The 16,899-nt window shown below is 40.1% G+C and overlaps 1 protein-coding gene across 6 annotated transcripts in view; it reads left to right on the top strand.

Moving 5' to 3' along the window:
* Positions 1–16,899, top strand: part of VPS41 (VPS41 subunit of HOPS complex) — a 171,768-nt gene that overhangs the window by 35,232 nt on the left and 119,637 nt on the right. The window lies entirely within an intron of this gene.

Consider the following 16,899-nt stretch of genomic DNA (forward strand, 5'->3'; position numbering starts at 1 on the left):
TTGGTTAGTCTCTAAGGTGCCACAAGTACTCCTTTTCTTTTTGCGAATACAGACTAACACGGCTGTTCCTCTGAAACCAGTTTAGAATAGAAAGCTGAAGTTAAGTAAGGTTTAGGAAGAAGAGGGGTCTTTTAAGATTCTGATTAAAATTGTTCTTGATATGACAGAGTGATGAGGGTTCTAAATTGTAGTGTAATATAATGCATTTTATTAATCACCTGGCATTCTAAAGCAAAGAGGGCTGCATGTGTGTGAACTGTCGCAGTTCTGAAGTACCCTTCCCAAGCTTACTGTACAATCCCTTGAATGCCGTTTCCCAAGATGGAGAACGGCAACTACTGAGGCAGTTTGTCCTCATTGATGTGCCTCTTTCCATGCCAAAATCACTGCCATCCAGCCTAAACTGTGTCTGAAGTCACTAGATTACAGAACAGAGAGACGCAACCATCAGATGGGGAAGGAGCATGACAGCCTTCCTTCCCCTTTCTTTTTCCCTTTGTCTACCATTTTGTCCTGCACAGGGTTGTGAAGAGAAAAAAAATCTTCTCAGGAAGGAGAGAGTCACACAGTATCCCCCAATCATACCCTTCAAAAGCCTAAGATTTTTTTTAAATGCTCTGCAGTTAGGAGAGCTAGTTAACTTTGGTTCTTGCTGGGTTCTGTCTCCAAGGAGTAAATCTGCTGAAGGCCTGTTACAATGAATGGTGGAATTTATTATTTGAAGAAAAGGATTGTTCAGGTAAGTAGGCTAAGGTTTCTCATGAAAGAAATGTTACTTCAGATTGTTGCAATCTTGGAATCATTTGCAGCCCTGGCAAATGAAGAACTTCAAGACTAAAATTTCACACACCTTTTTAAAAAGTTCATTTTTTTTAAAGCATAGCTTCAGATTTCTCCTTTTAGTATAGTTAAAAGGACACCAACAACTCAAAGTCTGTCTGTTTAAAAGAAATGAGTTAAGTAATTTCAGGTACCATCCATGCCCCTAAATGTCTCTGCCATTTTTGTGGTTTTACAGCCAATGTTTTACTGTATCTTAAAAATATTCTTCTCTTTCACTGTCACTGTGAAAGATCTACACAAACAGGAAAAACTGATTATCAGGAGAGACCGTGAAAATGACCATAGACAAAATATTGCCAAATGCAAAAAATAAATTGGGGGAAGGGGGAAAAAAAAACCCCCACCTCACCCACCTTGTGTCTCTAGATTAAAGTAATTGTTTTTTTTTTTTTATTGGACCAACTTCTGTTGGTGAGAGAGACAAGATTTTGAGATAACACATTACTCTCATTTATAGTGATCTTAGGTTTTAACGGTAATGATAGTAGGTAAAGATATTTCAGACAGACTTGACTATATTGCTTTAGGACCAAAAACCACTCAACCCCATCCTTTAGTTTAACTAAGCTAACCACTATTAGGAAAACTCATTCCTGGGTTGAAAGAGGAAAAAGTAGTCCAGAGGGTGTTGCCACTTAGGCCTGGTCTACACTACGGGGTTAGGTCGAATTTAGGTCAATTTTAAAATGAATGCGTCCACACAACCAACCCCATTCCGTCGACTTAAAGGGCTCTTAAAATTGACTTCTGTACTCCTCCCCAGTGAGGGGAGTAGTGCTAAAATCGACCTTGTTGGGTCGAATTTGGGGTAGTGCAGACGCAAATCGACGGTATTTGCCTCCGGGAGCTATCCCAGAGTGCTCCATAGTGACCGCTCTGGACAGCACTTTGAACTCCGATGCACTAGCCAGGTACACAGGAAAAGCCCTGGGAACTTTTGAATTTCATTTCCTGTTTGGTCAGTGTGGCAAACTCAGCAGCACAGGTGACCATGCAGTCCCCCCAGAATCTCAAACGAGCTCCAGGATGGACCGAAAGGGAGACACTGGATCTAATTGCTGTGTGGGGAGAAGCATCTGTGCAGGCAGAACTCTGATCAAAAAGAAGAAATGCAAATATATTTGCCAAAATCTTACAGGGCATGTTGGAGAGAGGCTACAACAGGGACACACAGCAGTGCTGTGTGAAAGTTAAGGAGCTGAAACAAGCCTACCAAAAGACAAAGGAGGCAAATGGTCGCTCCGGGTCAGAGCCCCATACATGCCGCTTCTGTGATCAGCTGAATGCCATTCTAGGAGGGGACCCTACCATTATCTCATCACTGTCCGTGGACTCCTGCAAGGGGGGAGTCTCACGCAACACCGAGGAGGATTTTGTGGATGAGGAGGAGGAGGAGAATGCGCAGCAGGCAAGCGGTGAATCCGTTCTCCCCGGCAGCCAGGACCTTTTCATCACCCTGGAGCCAATACCCTCTGAAGGCAGGATCCCCGACCCTGAAGCTGAAGAAGGCAGCTCTGGTGAGTGCATATTTGTAACTACAGTACAGGGTTTAAAAGCAATAGTGTTTAATGTTTGATTTGCCCTGAAGAATTGGGATGCATTCGCGGCCAGTACAGCTACTGGAAAAGTCTGTTCACATGTCTGGGGATGGAGTGGGAATCCTCCAGGGACATCTCCATGAAGCTCTCCTAGAGGTACTCTGAAAGTATTCTGGAATCATTGCAGAACAAAGCATGGCAGCGAATGGTCCTGGGTTTTGGTCACATTTGAATGGACGTGCAGATCCCTTTGGAAATCTTAGACAGAGTCTGCGGATGCCCAGGGTGCACAAGATCATAGAATATCCGGGTTGGAAGGGAACTCAGGAGGTCATCTAGTCCAACCCCCTGCTCAAAGCAGGACCAATCCCCATTTTTTGCCCTGATCCCTCAGTGGTCCCCTCAACAATTGAACTCACAACCCTGGGTTTGGCAGGCCAGTGCTCAAACCACTGAGCTCAAGCAACATTCGGTCTATATCTTTCTGCATTAGCCTCAGGAGTGATATCATTCATGGTCACCTGGTTGAAATAGGGGAATTTTTGTAAGGGAACAGTAAAAGGATTCCGTTCATGCTGGGCTGTTTGTGCTTGGCTAAAAGGGATCATCACAGAGAATAGCCACACGGTGGGGTGGGAGGAGGTGTGTGCTGCACATCCACCCGAAAACCGCAGCCCCTCCTTTTAAATGTGAAACCGAACCCATTGCTTGCTATGGGAAAGGATGGCACTGCAGTTTGAAACCATTCCCACATGTTATGCGTAAGAAGCCAACCCCGCGTACCCTTTGCCTTACCATGGATGCATGGAAACCGAATTCTGTTGCCCAGCCATGTGTGGTGTGTCACCATACCAGCAGGCGCTTAATATAAAAGGCAAAATGCGACCCTGTACCTAAAGCACGTGTGCTGACTGCTGTGAATTGTTTGATTCACTGTGAAAGAGTCTCCCTTTTGTTCTCAGAAATGCATCATCTTAAACTTTACTCTCCCTTTATATTTCCCCCTGGTGCAAATGTTTCTAGGCTCCCCCTATCATCTCCATCCCTGAGGTTATTGCAGATCAGAAGGCAAAAAAAATGCACTCACGATGACTTGTGTTCCGAGCTCATGAAGTCCTCCTGCAACAGCAGCGGCGAGCTGAGCAGGCTCCATGCTTGCTGTGGTATGGCGTCTGCAGGAGAGCAGAGTTGCAGCGGAAGCAGTGGATGACGACGGATGCCACAAGAATAGATATTTATACAGAACGACGAGAGGACCTGCAAGGTGGATTCATGGCATCAGGAGAGCAGAATTGCAGCGGAAGCAGTGGATGATGACGGTTAGCAGTTGTACTGCACCGTCTGCTGACAGCAGCACCCAGGACACAACAGGAGTGGTGACGCTGAGCTGAGCTGAGCGGGCTCCATGCTTGCACGGAAAAAAGGCACAAAATGATTATCTGCCGTTGCTTTCATGGAGGGAGGGGCGACTACTGACGTACCCAAAACCACCCACGACAATGTTTTTGCCCCATCAGGCATTGGGAGCTTAACCCAGACTTCCAATGGGTGGCGGAGACTACGGGAACTGTGGGATAGCTACCAACAGTGCACCGTTTCATAAGTCGATGCTAACCACGGTAGTGAGGATGCACTCCGCCGACTTAATGCGCTTAGTGTGGACATACGCAATCAACAGTATAAAATCAATTTCTAAAAATAGACTTCTATAAAATCAACCTAATTTCATAGTGTAGACATACCCTCAGATTCCTCTGAAAACTGACAGGTAATTTATATGATTGTTATGCAAAATAAATGAGAAGTTTCCTCACAGTTTTCCCTTGGTACTCTCCATTTTCCCAGTCCCTTTTTTTTCCTTTCTCTCCTTCCCAACCTCAGGAATATATGCATATGGGAACCTAATTATCTACATTCTGCTTTTTTCTGTTTCATAGTGATTAAAATTTATTTTGATACAAAACATGAGGCTGATCTTGGAAGACTGGACTCTTGCAGTATGGTTTTTTTCTGTTCGTTTAGCTTTGTCAAACTGGCACGAGATGTGGAAAGTACCTTTGCAGAATCTCTACTGACTAATGTTGATTATGTGCTTTCTGTTGAAAACTGAAGTAATTCGGTACCTTCCTATAATACTTTGCAAATTAAAATCAGGCAGCTCTAGAAAGTAGCTGGGCACTTTGCATTTTTCCTTTATGTTTTTTTTTTTTTTTTTTAAACTCCTAGGGCTCTTGATTCTGTAAGGTGCTGAGTGGGGAAGAAACTTTCCTTCTGGGCAGGTTATCCCATAAGCCATGAATGTTGGCTCTGATTCTGTGAAGACTTAAACACGTACTGTACTTTATACTCTGGGAGTAATCCCATGGAAGTCAATGGGAATACTTAGTGTGTGTAATTTTTAAGCATGTGCATAATAATCTTTGCAGGATTAGGGCTGGAGTTTTCTGCACCACCTTCCTGAAGCATCTGGTACTAACCACTGTTGGTGATGGGATACCTTGAGGTGAACAGGTGGTCTATTCAAGTTTGCAATTCCTGTGTTCCCAGAAAAATGAGTAGAGGGAATCCAGTAGGCCCCAACAGGTTTGGAGGCCTTCAGCCAGGGGGGATTAAAGGAGAGGTGTTTTCTTGGTTTAGGCCCTGCATTTTGGTGATCTCATAATTGCTATGCTAATATCCTGGTACAGACACCTTCTCCTCACCTAGGATGCCTTTGCTTTCACCAACATGGCTGTTTTTGTTGGTGAGAAGCACTTACGATTAACTGATATGCATCCTCAAATCACATGCATTTGACAAACTGGTGTTCTTTTGTATTAAGGTTCAGTGCATTGAGTGATATGAAATGCGTCAACCACTTTGAAAATTATGACTAAAAGGCCAAAAAAACCCCAAACCCTGATAATTCCACTGACAAAGGATTGTGCAGAAGTGATTTACAGCGTGTGAATTCCAAATGCCTCTACATCTTTGTTTTTGTCTTAGACTGTCTACAATTGATTAATATAATTATTGCCTCAACTGACATCTTGTGGATTAAGGACTTGTAGCTATGAGGACAGCTGTGCAAACATTTAGTTAAGTAACAAATCAAAAACCCTTTTGGGGGCAAAAATAGATGCCTCCTTTCCCAGGTGTTTTAATAAACATCATGTTTAAAACACATGTGGTAACTAGTCTTGGCTTGTGCCAATGAAGACCTATGCTTAGCCTGTATTTCCCCCTCTAAGAGCCACTTTATAATTAGGGTTGGTTTTTAATATTTAATATTATTTCAGAGGTGGTGCATGAATGCAGAAAACAAATTTAAATAATGTTTTAAGGCAGTCTTTTGGTAGGAAGAATTGAAATCTTTTTAGCATGTAACATTTTGGAGACCATCAAGACTGGAGAAATTTTTTAAAAAGCATGAAATATTTAAGAGACACCCCTTTTGTTGTAGAATTTTATAAATGCATATTTCACATCCCTTCCAGGCTGGGGCTTTTTATATATATAAAATGTAATTATTTTTAGGTCACCTCTATAAGACATATCTATATAGGTGTATATATATAGATATATATAAAAAAATTGTTAGGTCAATTGTTAGGTTGACCTAACAATTTTTAATTAATCAAGGTGGCAGAACAAAATAGTAAATAGGTTGTCTCTTGCAATATTGAAAATTCAAACGTGATTTTGTTTTAGTTATAGAATAGTTACACTTAGTCCTGCTAAACTTTCAGCATCTCCTGGCCAATAGCTGGTTTGTCCTCCTTGCTTCAAGGTACGTCAAATGTCCTGCCAACATACCTGATGTCTTAGTAGGTTGTGAACAAATGCTGCTAAGGCTTTTGAGGATAACGTGAGGCTTCAGTTGTCGTGACCCAGCTTTGAAAGAACTTCCTATCTTCTGAGAACCCAACTTCAGCAATGAAACAGCAGTGTTTGCTGTGTTCTAGATGCAATTGCTAGGGATGAAATAGAACCCAACCAATGGCGGTAAGGGACATAATGCAGCATTCTTCTCTGAGTAAGATCACTTTTAACATTTGATTGTATAATCATAGAATCATAGGACTGGAACGGACCTCGACAGGTCATCTGGTCTAGTCCCCTGCACCATGGCAGGACTAAGTATTATCTGGACCTTCCCTAACAGGTCTTTGTGTAACCTGCTCTTAAAAATCTCCAGTGATGGTGATTCCACAACCTCCCTAGGCAATTTATTCCAGTGCTTAACCACCCTGACAGGAAGTTTTTCCTAATGTCCAACCTAAACTGCCCTTGCTGCAATTTAAGCCCATTGCTTCTTGTCCTATCTTCAGATGTTAAAGATTAAAAATTTTTCTCCCTCTTCCTTCTAACAGCAATTTTCAAATACATAAAAGGTTATGTTCCCTCTCAGTCTTTTCTTCTCCAGACTGAACAAATCCAATTTTTTCAATCTTCCTTCATAGGCAGGGGTGAAAGTAACTTACCGGTACACCGGAATCCTGAGCAGGGGCGGAGCCTCAACCGGAAGACGCAGGGCCTTTCAAGATTTGAAGGCCCTGGGGCTCTGGCTGTGGCCTTTAAATCACCCCAGAGCTACCAGCTGCAGAGGCGGCTGGGAGCTCAGGGGCGAATTAAAGGGCTCTGGGCCCTCTAAATTACTGCAGGAGCCCTGGCACTGCTACCCTGGGGCGGTAGGGCTCCGGCGGTGATTTAAAGGGCCTGGGGCTCCCCGCAGCGGTTGGAGCCCCGGGCCCTTTAAATCACTGCCGGGGAAGCCGGTCCAGTCCAGCACGTACCGACTTACTTTCACCTCTGCTCATAGGGCATATTTTCTAGACCTTTAATCATTTTTTTTTTTTTTTTTTTTTTTGCTCTTTCCTGGACTTTCTCTACATTTGTCCTGAAATGTGACATGCAGAACTAGGCATAATACTCTTGTTGAGGCCTAATCAGCGCAGAGTAGAGTGGCAGAATTACTTCTCGTGTCTTGCTTACAACACTCCCGCTAATACAGCCCAGAATGATGTTTGCTTTTTTTGCAACAGTGTTACATAGTTGACTCATATTTAGCTTGTGATCCCCAGATCCCTTTCTGCAGTACTCCTTCGTAGGCAGTCATTTCCCAAGAAGATATTACTCTAAATGGAACTTTTGTATTGTTTTAGTTTTAAACTTGCAAAGTGTCACTTGTTTTGATAAGCTACTTAAAATTTTCTGTTCATTACTTTATCATTTTAGTTGGCATTGTCAGGCTGTGAAAGAAGATTTAGTGGTGCAATGAAATGAAACAAAAGAATTTAAGATAAAGACCAATTAGCTGAAAAACCTCTTTTGTAAAGGTCCCACCAGAATTTCCTGGCTACTTTGCAATACATGGCAGTGTACATGTGGATGTGTGCTTAATCTGTCGTTCCAAAAAAGAGGGTGATCTGCCTTTTATTTTTTAAGGAAAATTAATACAAGTATTGTATTTAAACAAGATTACAGTTGTGACATAAACTAATTGCCCTTCCAGGACTCAACTTTATTTCCTCTCTAATGTGAATTAAGGGCAAGCATCTGGCTCAAGCTGGGTTTTCTATTTTCTTATTCCTCAGACATCACAGCTTTAAGTCCCTATCCTGTTCCAATTTAAAGCAGTGAGAAAACTCTTAGAAATTTGAGTGATTTAGGATTGGCCCTTAATGTAGGGGATGTTCTTATTGGATTTTAAAGAAAATCTTTTTGGACTTTGATCTTAAGACTATCAATTGTATGATAACTAGGGCTATATGAATAGTATAGAACATCTATTTAAAACACTTCTGTAGTGACTTCAGATGATTCAAGTTTGCTAAAAACCTAGGAGTGACTTATATACCTTTTTATGAGTATAGGTTTTTTTCAGTGCTAGAAAGAGATAAACTATGATCTTTCCCTGTTCTTATTGGTATTACCTAGTGCCTAGGAGCCCTAGTTATGACCAAGGACCCCATTGCGCAAGGTGCTGTACAAATAAAGAACAAAAAGATGGTCCCTGGCCCAAATATGGATGTTTTATTGCTGGTGAACTCTAATATTTTTCAAGTGGTCTGGGGAGCTGTTGAAACTTCTCAGTCTTCAAGTGATTCTTCCTGATAGTTTGGCCCACTACAGAACCCTTCTAGGGCAGAAGTCATTACCACCCTGCCCTTTTCATATTACTAGATAGGAGGGGGATCTTAGCTGGATGAGGCAGAACAGGTGATGTCCACTGGACTGTTCTAGGGTTTAAAGAGGTTCTTTTGACCAATGAAGGTATAAACAAAAAAGCCCTTATGGGTATTCTGCGTATCATCTTCATGTAATTCACACGTACTTTTGGAATAAATGTTGGAAGTAGGAGAAGCAAAGAGATTAGACTAACATGGGGGTGGTTGCAGGCTGCGGGAAGGATTTATTATGGATGTAAAAATCTTATGTCCAAGAAAAGGAGATAAACTGTACCAATACAAAAGAAGTTGGAACCTTGGCATCAGAGTGTTTTTTCGTTTTTTTTCCACCCATAATCTCACCATTGTTTGTTCATTTGTTTGTTAGTTAATAGGAGCCAAATCAGGGGAGGGTCTGTGCTATAGTTGCTGCAGGCAAGGTTTTAAATTAGAATTGGCAGAAGAACTGTTCCTTGAGAATATCTCCGACTTAAGGTGGGGTCCACAATGTGAGAAAGTGTCGGAACCACAGTTTTATGGCATTTGTAATTTGAAGCCAAAGTGCAGTATTCCTATACTAGTATGGATTAAAACAAAGAGCCTTATAAGGAAGCCAAATTACAATCAGCAGGATTCTTTAGGGTTTTTTAATGTAACTTGACTGACACAGTCAACTCTGTTTTTTTTAATTATTATTGCTGTTATATGCTTAGTTTTTAGTAGTTCATAAATTTAAGTAAAACAACAAAAAGTAAAGTGTATCTTTTGTTCAAATACATAGCTTGCAGCTTACAATAATTGTACTGTTTTTAGTATATAAAGATGTCAAATAGTGTCATCTGGGTTTTTTGCCAACTATTAAAAAGTCTAATAGTGTGCTTACATTCATCTCTTAAATACTGTTGGCCATCATGTGTCAGCTTTTTTGTGGTGTCCAGATTTTTGCTAACAATCATAAGTAGTAGCATGTGTTTTACTAGTTAAATTAATCTAAATCAGATTGTGAAGTCTGTCTGCTCTCCCATTGATTCCATTCTACCATATTTTCCTCCTTTTATAGTTTTAACACTCCTCTCACAGTGTCTATCTATGCAGTCTGCACACCTTCTCCTAAAATGATTATCCTCCTCCTAAGACTAAATTGCCTTTCTACAGCTATTTGGTTACTGCTCAAACGTGCATCACCCCATCCTTCTCCTGACACAGTGTCATCTTCCTGGAGCCTCAATCTGACTGAGTCCTGACTTTTCTATTGGGTCAGTTTCTTGTATTGGTTGTGTAGCAGTTGAACTCTCTTTGCCATTTCTTGAGCCAGTCGGAGGCGCTGTATTAGAGCTACCTACCATGCAGCTCAACGTGGTTGAATAGGACTGCCAGGGGAACTTGCTAATGCCACTTCTTAATAAGCTGGCAGCTCCTACTTGATGACTTTGGTCTTCTGTTTGGTAGTATAGGAGGAGCTCTGGGTGGTAATGGTGGAAAATGTATTAAATCCAGTTTCCTTTTAAGGATTACCCCAGAAATACAGTTAATTCTCATATTATGAGAGAATGCTAAATTTTAAGTAGATTACAGATGCTATCTTAAATATAGATATGTTAGTAAATTAGAAGGAAACTCTCTCGCGCGCTCTCTCTCTCTGTTTTTTTGGTATGTGTTAGCAGAGCACATAGTAACTCAAAAAATGTTAAACCCAATAGAAGACTTTACTACTGTTCTACTAAGTAAATTTACATATTTCCTTTTCAGCCTCTTGATCTTTCCTTTCCTTAGAACAAAAATAACAGTGACAGATTGTACGCAAAGCACAATAACGATCAGACCTATTTGTTAGTGCTCTTTTGTTTTATCACTATCCAGGTTCACTGCATAAGTTCTCTGGATTTATGCTGCATCCTGTGACACTTGAAAAACACTGTACTTAACTTTTAGTTATTAAAATTTATAGGCAGTTTTTCAGAGACCAGTTGCCAAATACAACATTTTTCAATGATAGGAGAAAATTAAGTTTGAAATTATAAATTAGTTATTATTTTTTTGAAGAAACTTACACAAAGAATATTTATACTTTTCTTTCAGTTTTGATTTTAGAGGGAAAAGTATTTCCAGAGGGTCTACCTTTTTAAAATCCCTTTATTTAAAGTAAATACTACAATTAAAAATGTTGTTTTTGAGGTAAAAGATAACTATGAATGCATCTTTACACTCCTTTCTCCTTATGCTTTCCAAATAAGCTTAGTTCCTAAAAAATATAAGCTGCTAAAAGGTTGCTGTACATCTATCAATTGTTAATATTTCAGAGACCACCACTTCCCAGCATAACTCCTTTCTAAATTTAAGAATTGGCTGGCAAAAGGCATTTGTTTAATGAGTGACCATCTCCTCTCTCCACTCCTGTTCGAACCCTGATGCACCTCCCCTGCCTGAGCTCCGTCTTGGCTAGTGGAATGGTCCAGCTACAGCATTCCCTGTAGTCGGAGTTCAGCCGTGTTAGAACTCGTACAGTGCTGTCTTTTAGCAAAGAGAAGACATATTACATAGATGTGCATTTTCTAAATCCTAACAACCTTTAAAAGCATAGGGAGGATTTGGACAGGATTGGTTCTTAAGAAGTTAGTATACTGCTGATTTCCAGAACTGTTTTCCTTTTGTTAAACTGCATCTTATATTGGAGACAGCCATTTTCCTGCCTAGATAAGACAGGGTCCTGTGTGTCTATACACCAAAATCAGAAGTTTCCTTGTCAGAATTATTCAGAGTTCTGGCATTAATAAAATATTATTTGCATTAGGAAATGTTTTTCTACTTAGAAAGTAAAAATCAACTGAATCCTTCTTGGAGGACAGTGCTTGTTATCTAAGGTGACATTAATGATGGGGCTGAAGCCCTTTGTTTCTATTTAAAAAAAAAGACTGTTCTTTTAGGAATAAAAAAATGACATAACAGGGACATAACATGATGAACAAAACATGAAGGGAAAACTAAGATTTTATTCCCACAGGGAGTAAGGTATTGTTGATCATGAACTTTGCACATCTAATTCAGTTTCCCTTCTGAAAGATGACTTATTTATTTAAAAAGACATGACAGGGTATATGGTTGTTTTTTATTGTAGCCCCGATAGAATGCTAAACTCAGACAATTCAGATTGGTCGTAGGTGTTAATGCCCTGAACATGACTTGTATAGCAACAGTAGCTACTTTCAAGTTGATCCTTCACTGTGGCACGCAGGAGGAGGCTAATCCCTTCCACCCCTATGTTCCACAAGGAAATGAAGAGGAGAGAAAAGTTTTGAAAATTTGTATCGTTGCATTTCACTATTCTGAAATGCAATCCTTTGCCTCAAAACTACAGACCAGCTGGTATGGATTACTAAGAGTAAGCAGGCACTGTATGACACTGGAGTTTTGAAGATAGAAAAATAGATGATACATATGTCGGGTGGGGAAGGGGGAAACAAACGGAGAATGAGTTTTTGTGGTTTGTCAGTGCTAAATAAAGTATAGTGGAGGTCCTTTCCCTACTATGCCTGATATTGAAATAGAACCTCTTTATATGTAAATGCATTGGAGAAATTATTTGGGATCAATTCAGCTTTACATTTGGTTTTCTCTGTCACAGTTAAGATACTGCACACGATATGCCACTTTCAGTAGGCTACTGTGCGCTGTATGATTCAGAGTCTCATTTCTTATGTGAGTGCTCTCTCACTCTTCACCACCTTTTTGGTCTGCAAATGTAGCTTAGGATCCTTCTGAGAATGAGAAACGTGGCTTGATCATCACTTAGGATCTCTCTGCCAGACATGGTGTATGCTTTTCAGATATGACTACAAACCAAAGGAAACTCCAGAATTGCCCCTCTGGTGACCAAACAATGTAGAATTTCTATGGACTCAACAAGCAGGAAGCTTGAAATTTGTTTTCACATGTGTCCTTTTAGTGCTTATTTGTGCAAATATCTAACTGACAATAACTGAAAATATATATGGGAAATTGCATTTTATTTGTAGCCAGTGACCTGAGTTTCAGGTTCGATTGACTCAATGCTTGGATATTTTTTATTTTGAAATACATCAGGAGGATTTCTATTTATTTTCCTTTCAGGTAAGAGAGAGACTTCATTCCTGTATAGTAGATCTGCTTCTGCCTGATTCAGTGCTTATGACTCTCATTGACTTCCGTGACAATTGGAGCAGGCCCCTAATCTACAACTCACCTTTAGAAAATGACTTACACAGATTGTCGCCCTTAAACCTATCCTCCTATATTTTAATGGTTACGTTAGAGATTTGTTTTGGGTTTTTTTTTTTCTTTGCTGGGTCTCAAAACTTCCTGTTGGTGAAGATCTTGAAGCCCTCTGTGTAGTTGGCAATGTCAGTGCGACACTGCACCCTCTCTAACCTCCAGTTCATATATCACTAAATCTTGGAAAATCTGAGCTAGCTAAACTAAAAATGACTATGGTTTCAGTCTGTCCTGTGAGGTGCGGAACAGTCTGTCCTGTGAGGTCCCAGTCCTGTGAGGTGCGGAACATCCTCAAGTCCTGCTGTAGTTGGTTAGTTTTGAGGGCACTCAGCACTTCACAGGAGGTGCTCGGCACTTTTCAGGCTCCAGCCATAATTCTCTATGGATCACTCTAATGGGGCAAAATATTCTGTGCTTTCCAGTGATTTCATTCTGATTTTTTTTTTAAAGGTGGGTGTTAAAGCTGCAATTTCTCCATTTTTTGTGTTTTATACCTTTATCAGAGATGCATGTCTCACAAAAGTGCATTTTTGTTGTCATTTTGCTTTTTGTGGGAGGTAACATAGCTATTCTCCTTCCTCAAATGTGGGCATGCCACATGTAAACCAGTTGGCTGAAGATTCAGTTTATTCAGAAGCGATCATTGAAAGGTGTATCTTCCAAAATTGTTTGGGGTTTCTTCCAAAACTCTTGTTGTTTTGGTACATTTTTACATTCTGATCAAGAAAGGGCATCTTTCTCTCTTCTACCTCCATTGCTATCTACTAACATAAAATATCATAAAATATCAGGGAACTAGTACTAAACCAGTTGTTGATTCTTCCAGTGGTTAAGACATTTAAAACTTAGAAATATTTCAAACGCCTTTCCCCAGACTTCCAGTTTCTAATTCGGGTTGGTTTTTTTTTGTTGTTGTTGTTTTTAAGAAGTTGAGAAGGAGGAGGATTTTCTATATAGCCCTTCTGTTTTTAACTGCTTTTTCATAGAACTGGAAGGGACCTAAAGAGGTCATGTAGGCCAGTTCCCTGCACTTGTGGCAGGACTAATTATCTAGACCATTCCTGGCAGGTGTTTGTCTAACCTGCTCTTAAAAATCTCCAATGATGGAGAATAACAGAAACCATCACAGAAAAAAAATCTAGTTTTTCTTGTATGCTGTGAGCTGGGATTAGGTGCAATTGATGCAGTTCCTGAGGTGGGTGTAGGGAGAGATGAGTGTTTTGTGTTGCTGAAATGATCCATAAGCAGGGATGGCAAGCTCTGTAAGGGAGTTCTTTCTACTTTCCTTTGCCCAAACAAGGGGAAAGAGTAGATACACTGGAAAACCTTCAGAGTAGCAAGATTGGCAAGAGGTTGAACGGTCTACTAAGGAAAGGAGTAGAAGCCCCATTACTTGGTGACATTTTAAAACTAGACTAGACAGAGCACCCGAAAAATAATAGCTGGAGAAAAATTCTGCAATGTGATGTGAACTTTGACCTCTTACATCTCTACCATCAGTTACTTCTCAAATTACGGATAAACTGTGATTCATAGGACTTCTCACGCTTTCCACCCCCATGGTAAAATGCTAGACAATTCTATGGAATACTTAAACGGGGTAAGAATTGCAAACGTAATCATTAGCCCATTTCTCCAAGTAACTTGAGTCCTCCTCAGAGGTATGAAAGCTGAGCTTCCGCTAGTTCACAAAGTGCGGTTCCTAATTCAAGAGCAGATCAGGAAATTAACATTCTGAGATGAATACTTACTAAAGTTGACCATAAGGGGATACCATTATTCTAATGAAAATAATTGGAAGAAAGCAGATTCAGGACTGTTCCTAACTTTTATGGATTTATAACCTTCTGGGTCGTCTTACCTGCTTATAGCCAGTAACTTCCACTCAGATGTTTCTAAAGTCCCCCACGCCCTCACCACACCTCTGTTTGTGAGGCCTTGCTTCCTCTGGTGACTTCTCTGTATAATAAATAGGATAGCCAAGAAGTAGAGCTAGATTTAGTGGATTTAATCTTCAAATCAACCTGGTGGCACCGAAGTTAGACCATAGATGGGAAATCAGGGTTTATAGGTTGGATGTCTTTATTTGACGCAGGGCTTCTGGAAAGATGTGGATCTATGCAGTTGTATAGGTCACATGGGCCTAAGGCCATCAGTGTTATAATAGATGAAGGACTTCATTTTGTATCTGTCAGAAATAAGATGGAAGCCGAACTCTGCTAGAAATCAAGCGTCAAGCTCTCCAAGTGGATTTATTTCTGATAGTAGTGCTTTGTTTTGTCATTCCTAGGCAGACATACTGATTATCTAAATCTGCTCCAGATTTAGAGAGATCCCTTGTTTTAATTTTAATTTGGAAAGTTTTTTGTGCCTGTGTTTGACAAAATTAAGGAATTCACTGAAATGGAAAATATTGAAATCACTATAGGTTTTTCTGTCCGTCTCACTCTCCCCTAACCCATACTGAGATTTAGACAAACATTTTCCTATTCATCCTCTGTCTTAGATTTAGGTAAACATTCATGATCTTTTTCTCCCTCTGTCTGCAGATAATTCCCCTCCCTACAGAAGAAATAATGGCTTATATTGAGTTATTCAAAACCCCAAACACTGCTACTCTTTTTTTCTTTCTAACAATACAATTTATGAGTTTTTATTTGGAGAATGAAAATGCAAGAATTTTACAAGAAACACACTTGAGCAAATAGTCTCACTTTTTTACAATACCTTAATTCCAATATTATTGGATATGGGTTGAATACATTTATTTCAGATTAAAATTTGAATCTGAAAAATTCAACATACTACTTTCTACCAGTAAAGAACTTCTTATATTTGTAAACCTCATATTTCAAAGTTCATGCCACTGCATGAAGTTTCTTAGATTCTATCAATTGATCGATTTATTGATTGAATGCAAGGTTCTCCCTTTGCTGTAAATTATATTGAAGCCCTGACGTGGCATCAGGATTCACCAGTGTGGTTGCTTGTTCCTGTGCAGAGTCACAGAAGTCAATTTTCAGAGTAGCAGCCGAGTTAGTCTGTATCCAGAAAAAGAAGAGGAGTACTGTGGCACCTTAGAGACTAACTAATTTATTTGAGCATAAGCTTTCGTGAGCTACAGCTCACTTCATCGGATGCATTCGATGAAGTGAGCTGTAGCTCATGAAAGCTTATGCTTAAATAAATTTGTTAGTCTCTAAGGTGCCACAAGTACTCCTCTTCTTTTTACAGAAGTCAGTGATAGTCTAGCTACGTAAGATTTTCTCTAGATAGCCCAGTGCATCAAGACTTCAGTGAGGATGTATAAAATGCATGGCTTTGGATTTTTCTTCTTCTAACACAAGTTTTTCAGTACAAGACATTTGGGTGGTATGCGTGTATCCTTGGGTTCAGCTCAACTTACTTAGAAAAAGTTGACAACATTCCAAACTCTGGGATTAAATACTGATCTGGTGGGGGAAAGCATTATTTCTCACTTTAACACACGGGGTGCTTGGTCTCTTTCTTGGAATGGCGAGAGAGTTGTCCAGATTTCGTCCCTTTTCTCCTCCACAATCACTTCACAACCTGGAAAGGCACCCAAAAGGGGAGAGCTTTCTGACAAGGTACACTTAATGGAGTTCCTTCCATAGCTCTCCATTGAGGTTATGTAATTTGGTCAAATTTGTGCCAGTAGAGAGAAGTAATACTTAGCACTTATACAGCCATATTTATGTTTAAGCTGCTTACAGGCATGATCTAACTAATCTTTACAACACAGTAGTTGAAGTGCATATCAGTCTCCTTTATGAATGGGGAAACCAAGGCAGTACCATGAAATGCCCTACCAGAGCTAGCTTTTTCACCCTGCACAGTGCACAAGGTTTGTATTTCTGGGCAAGTATTTCTGGACGGTTAATGGCATCATAGCTACAGATGCATTATTTTTTTCCTTATTAATCATTTACATTGTGCTCGTGCCTACAGGCCTCAACCAAGTTTGGAAACTATTACAACACAAGTAATGGTTGCTATCCCAAAGAGCTTACAGTGTGAAAGTGGGTTGGCGGTTACGAGATTAAGAATTAGGATTTCTGTAAATTGCAGGAAATGTATCCATAGTTGGTATTGTATAGGCA

Source organism: Lepidochelys kempii, chromosome 2, assembly GCF_965140265.1.
Source record: "Lepidochelys kempii isolate rLepKem1 chromosome 2, rLepKem1.hap2, whole genome shotgun sequence".
NCBI classification, from domain to species: Eukaryota; Metazoa; Chordata; order Testudines; family Cheloniidae; genus Lepidochelys; species Lepidochelys kempii.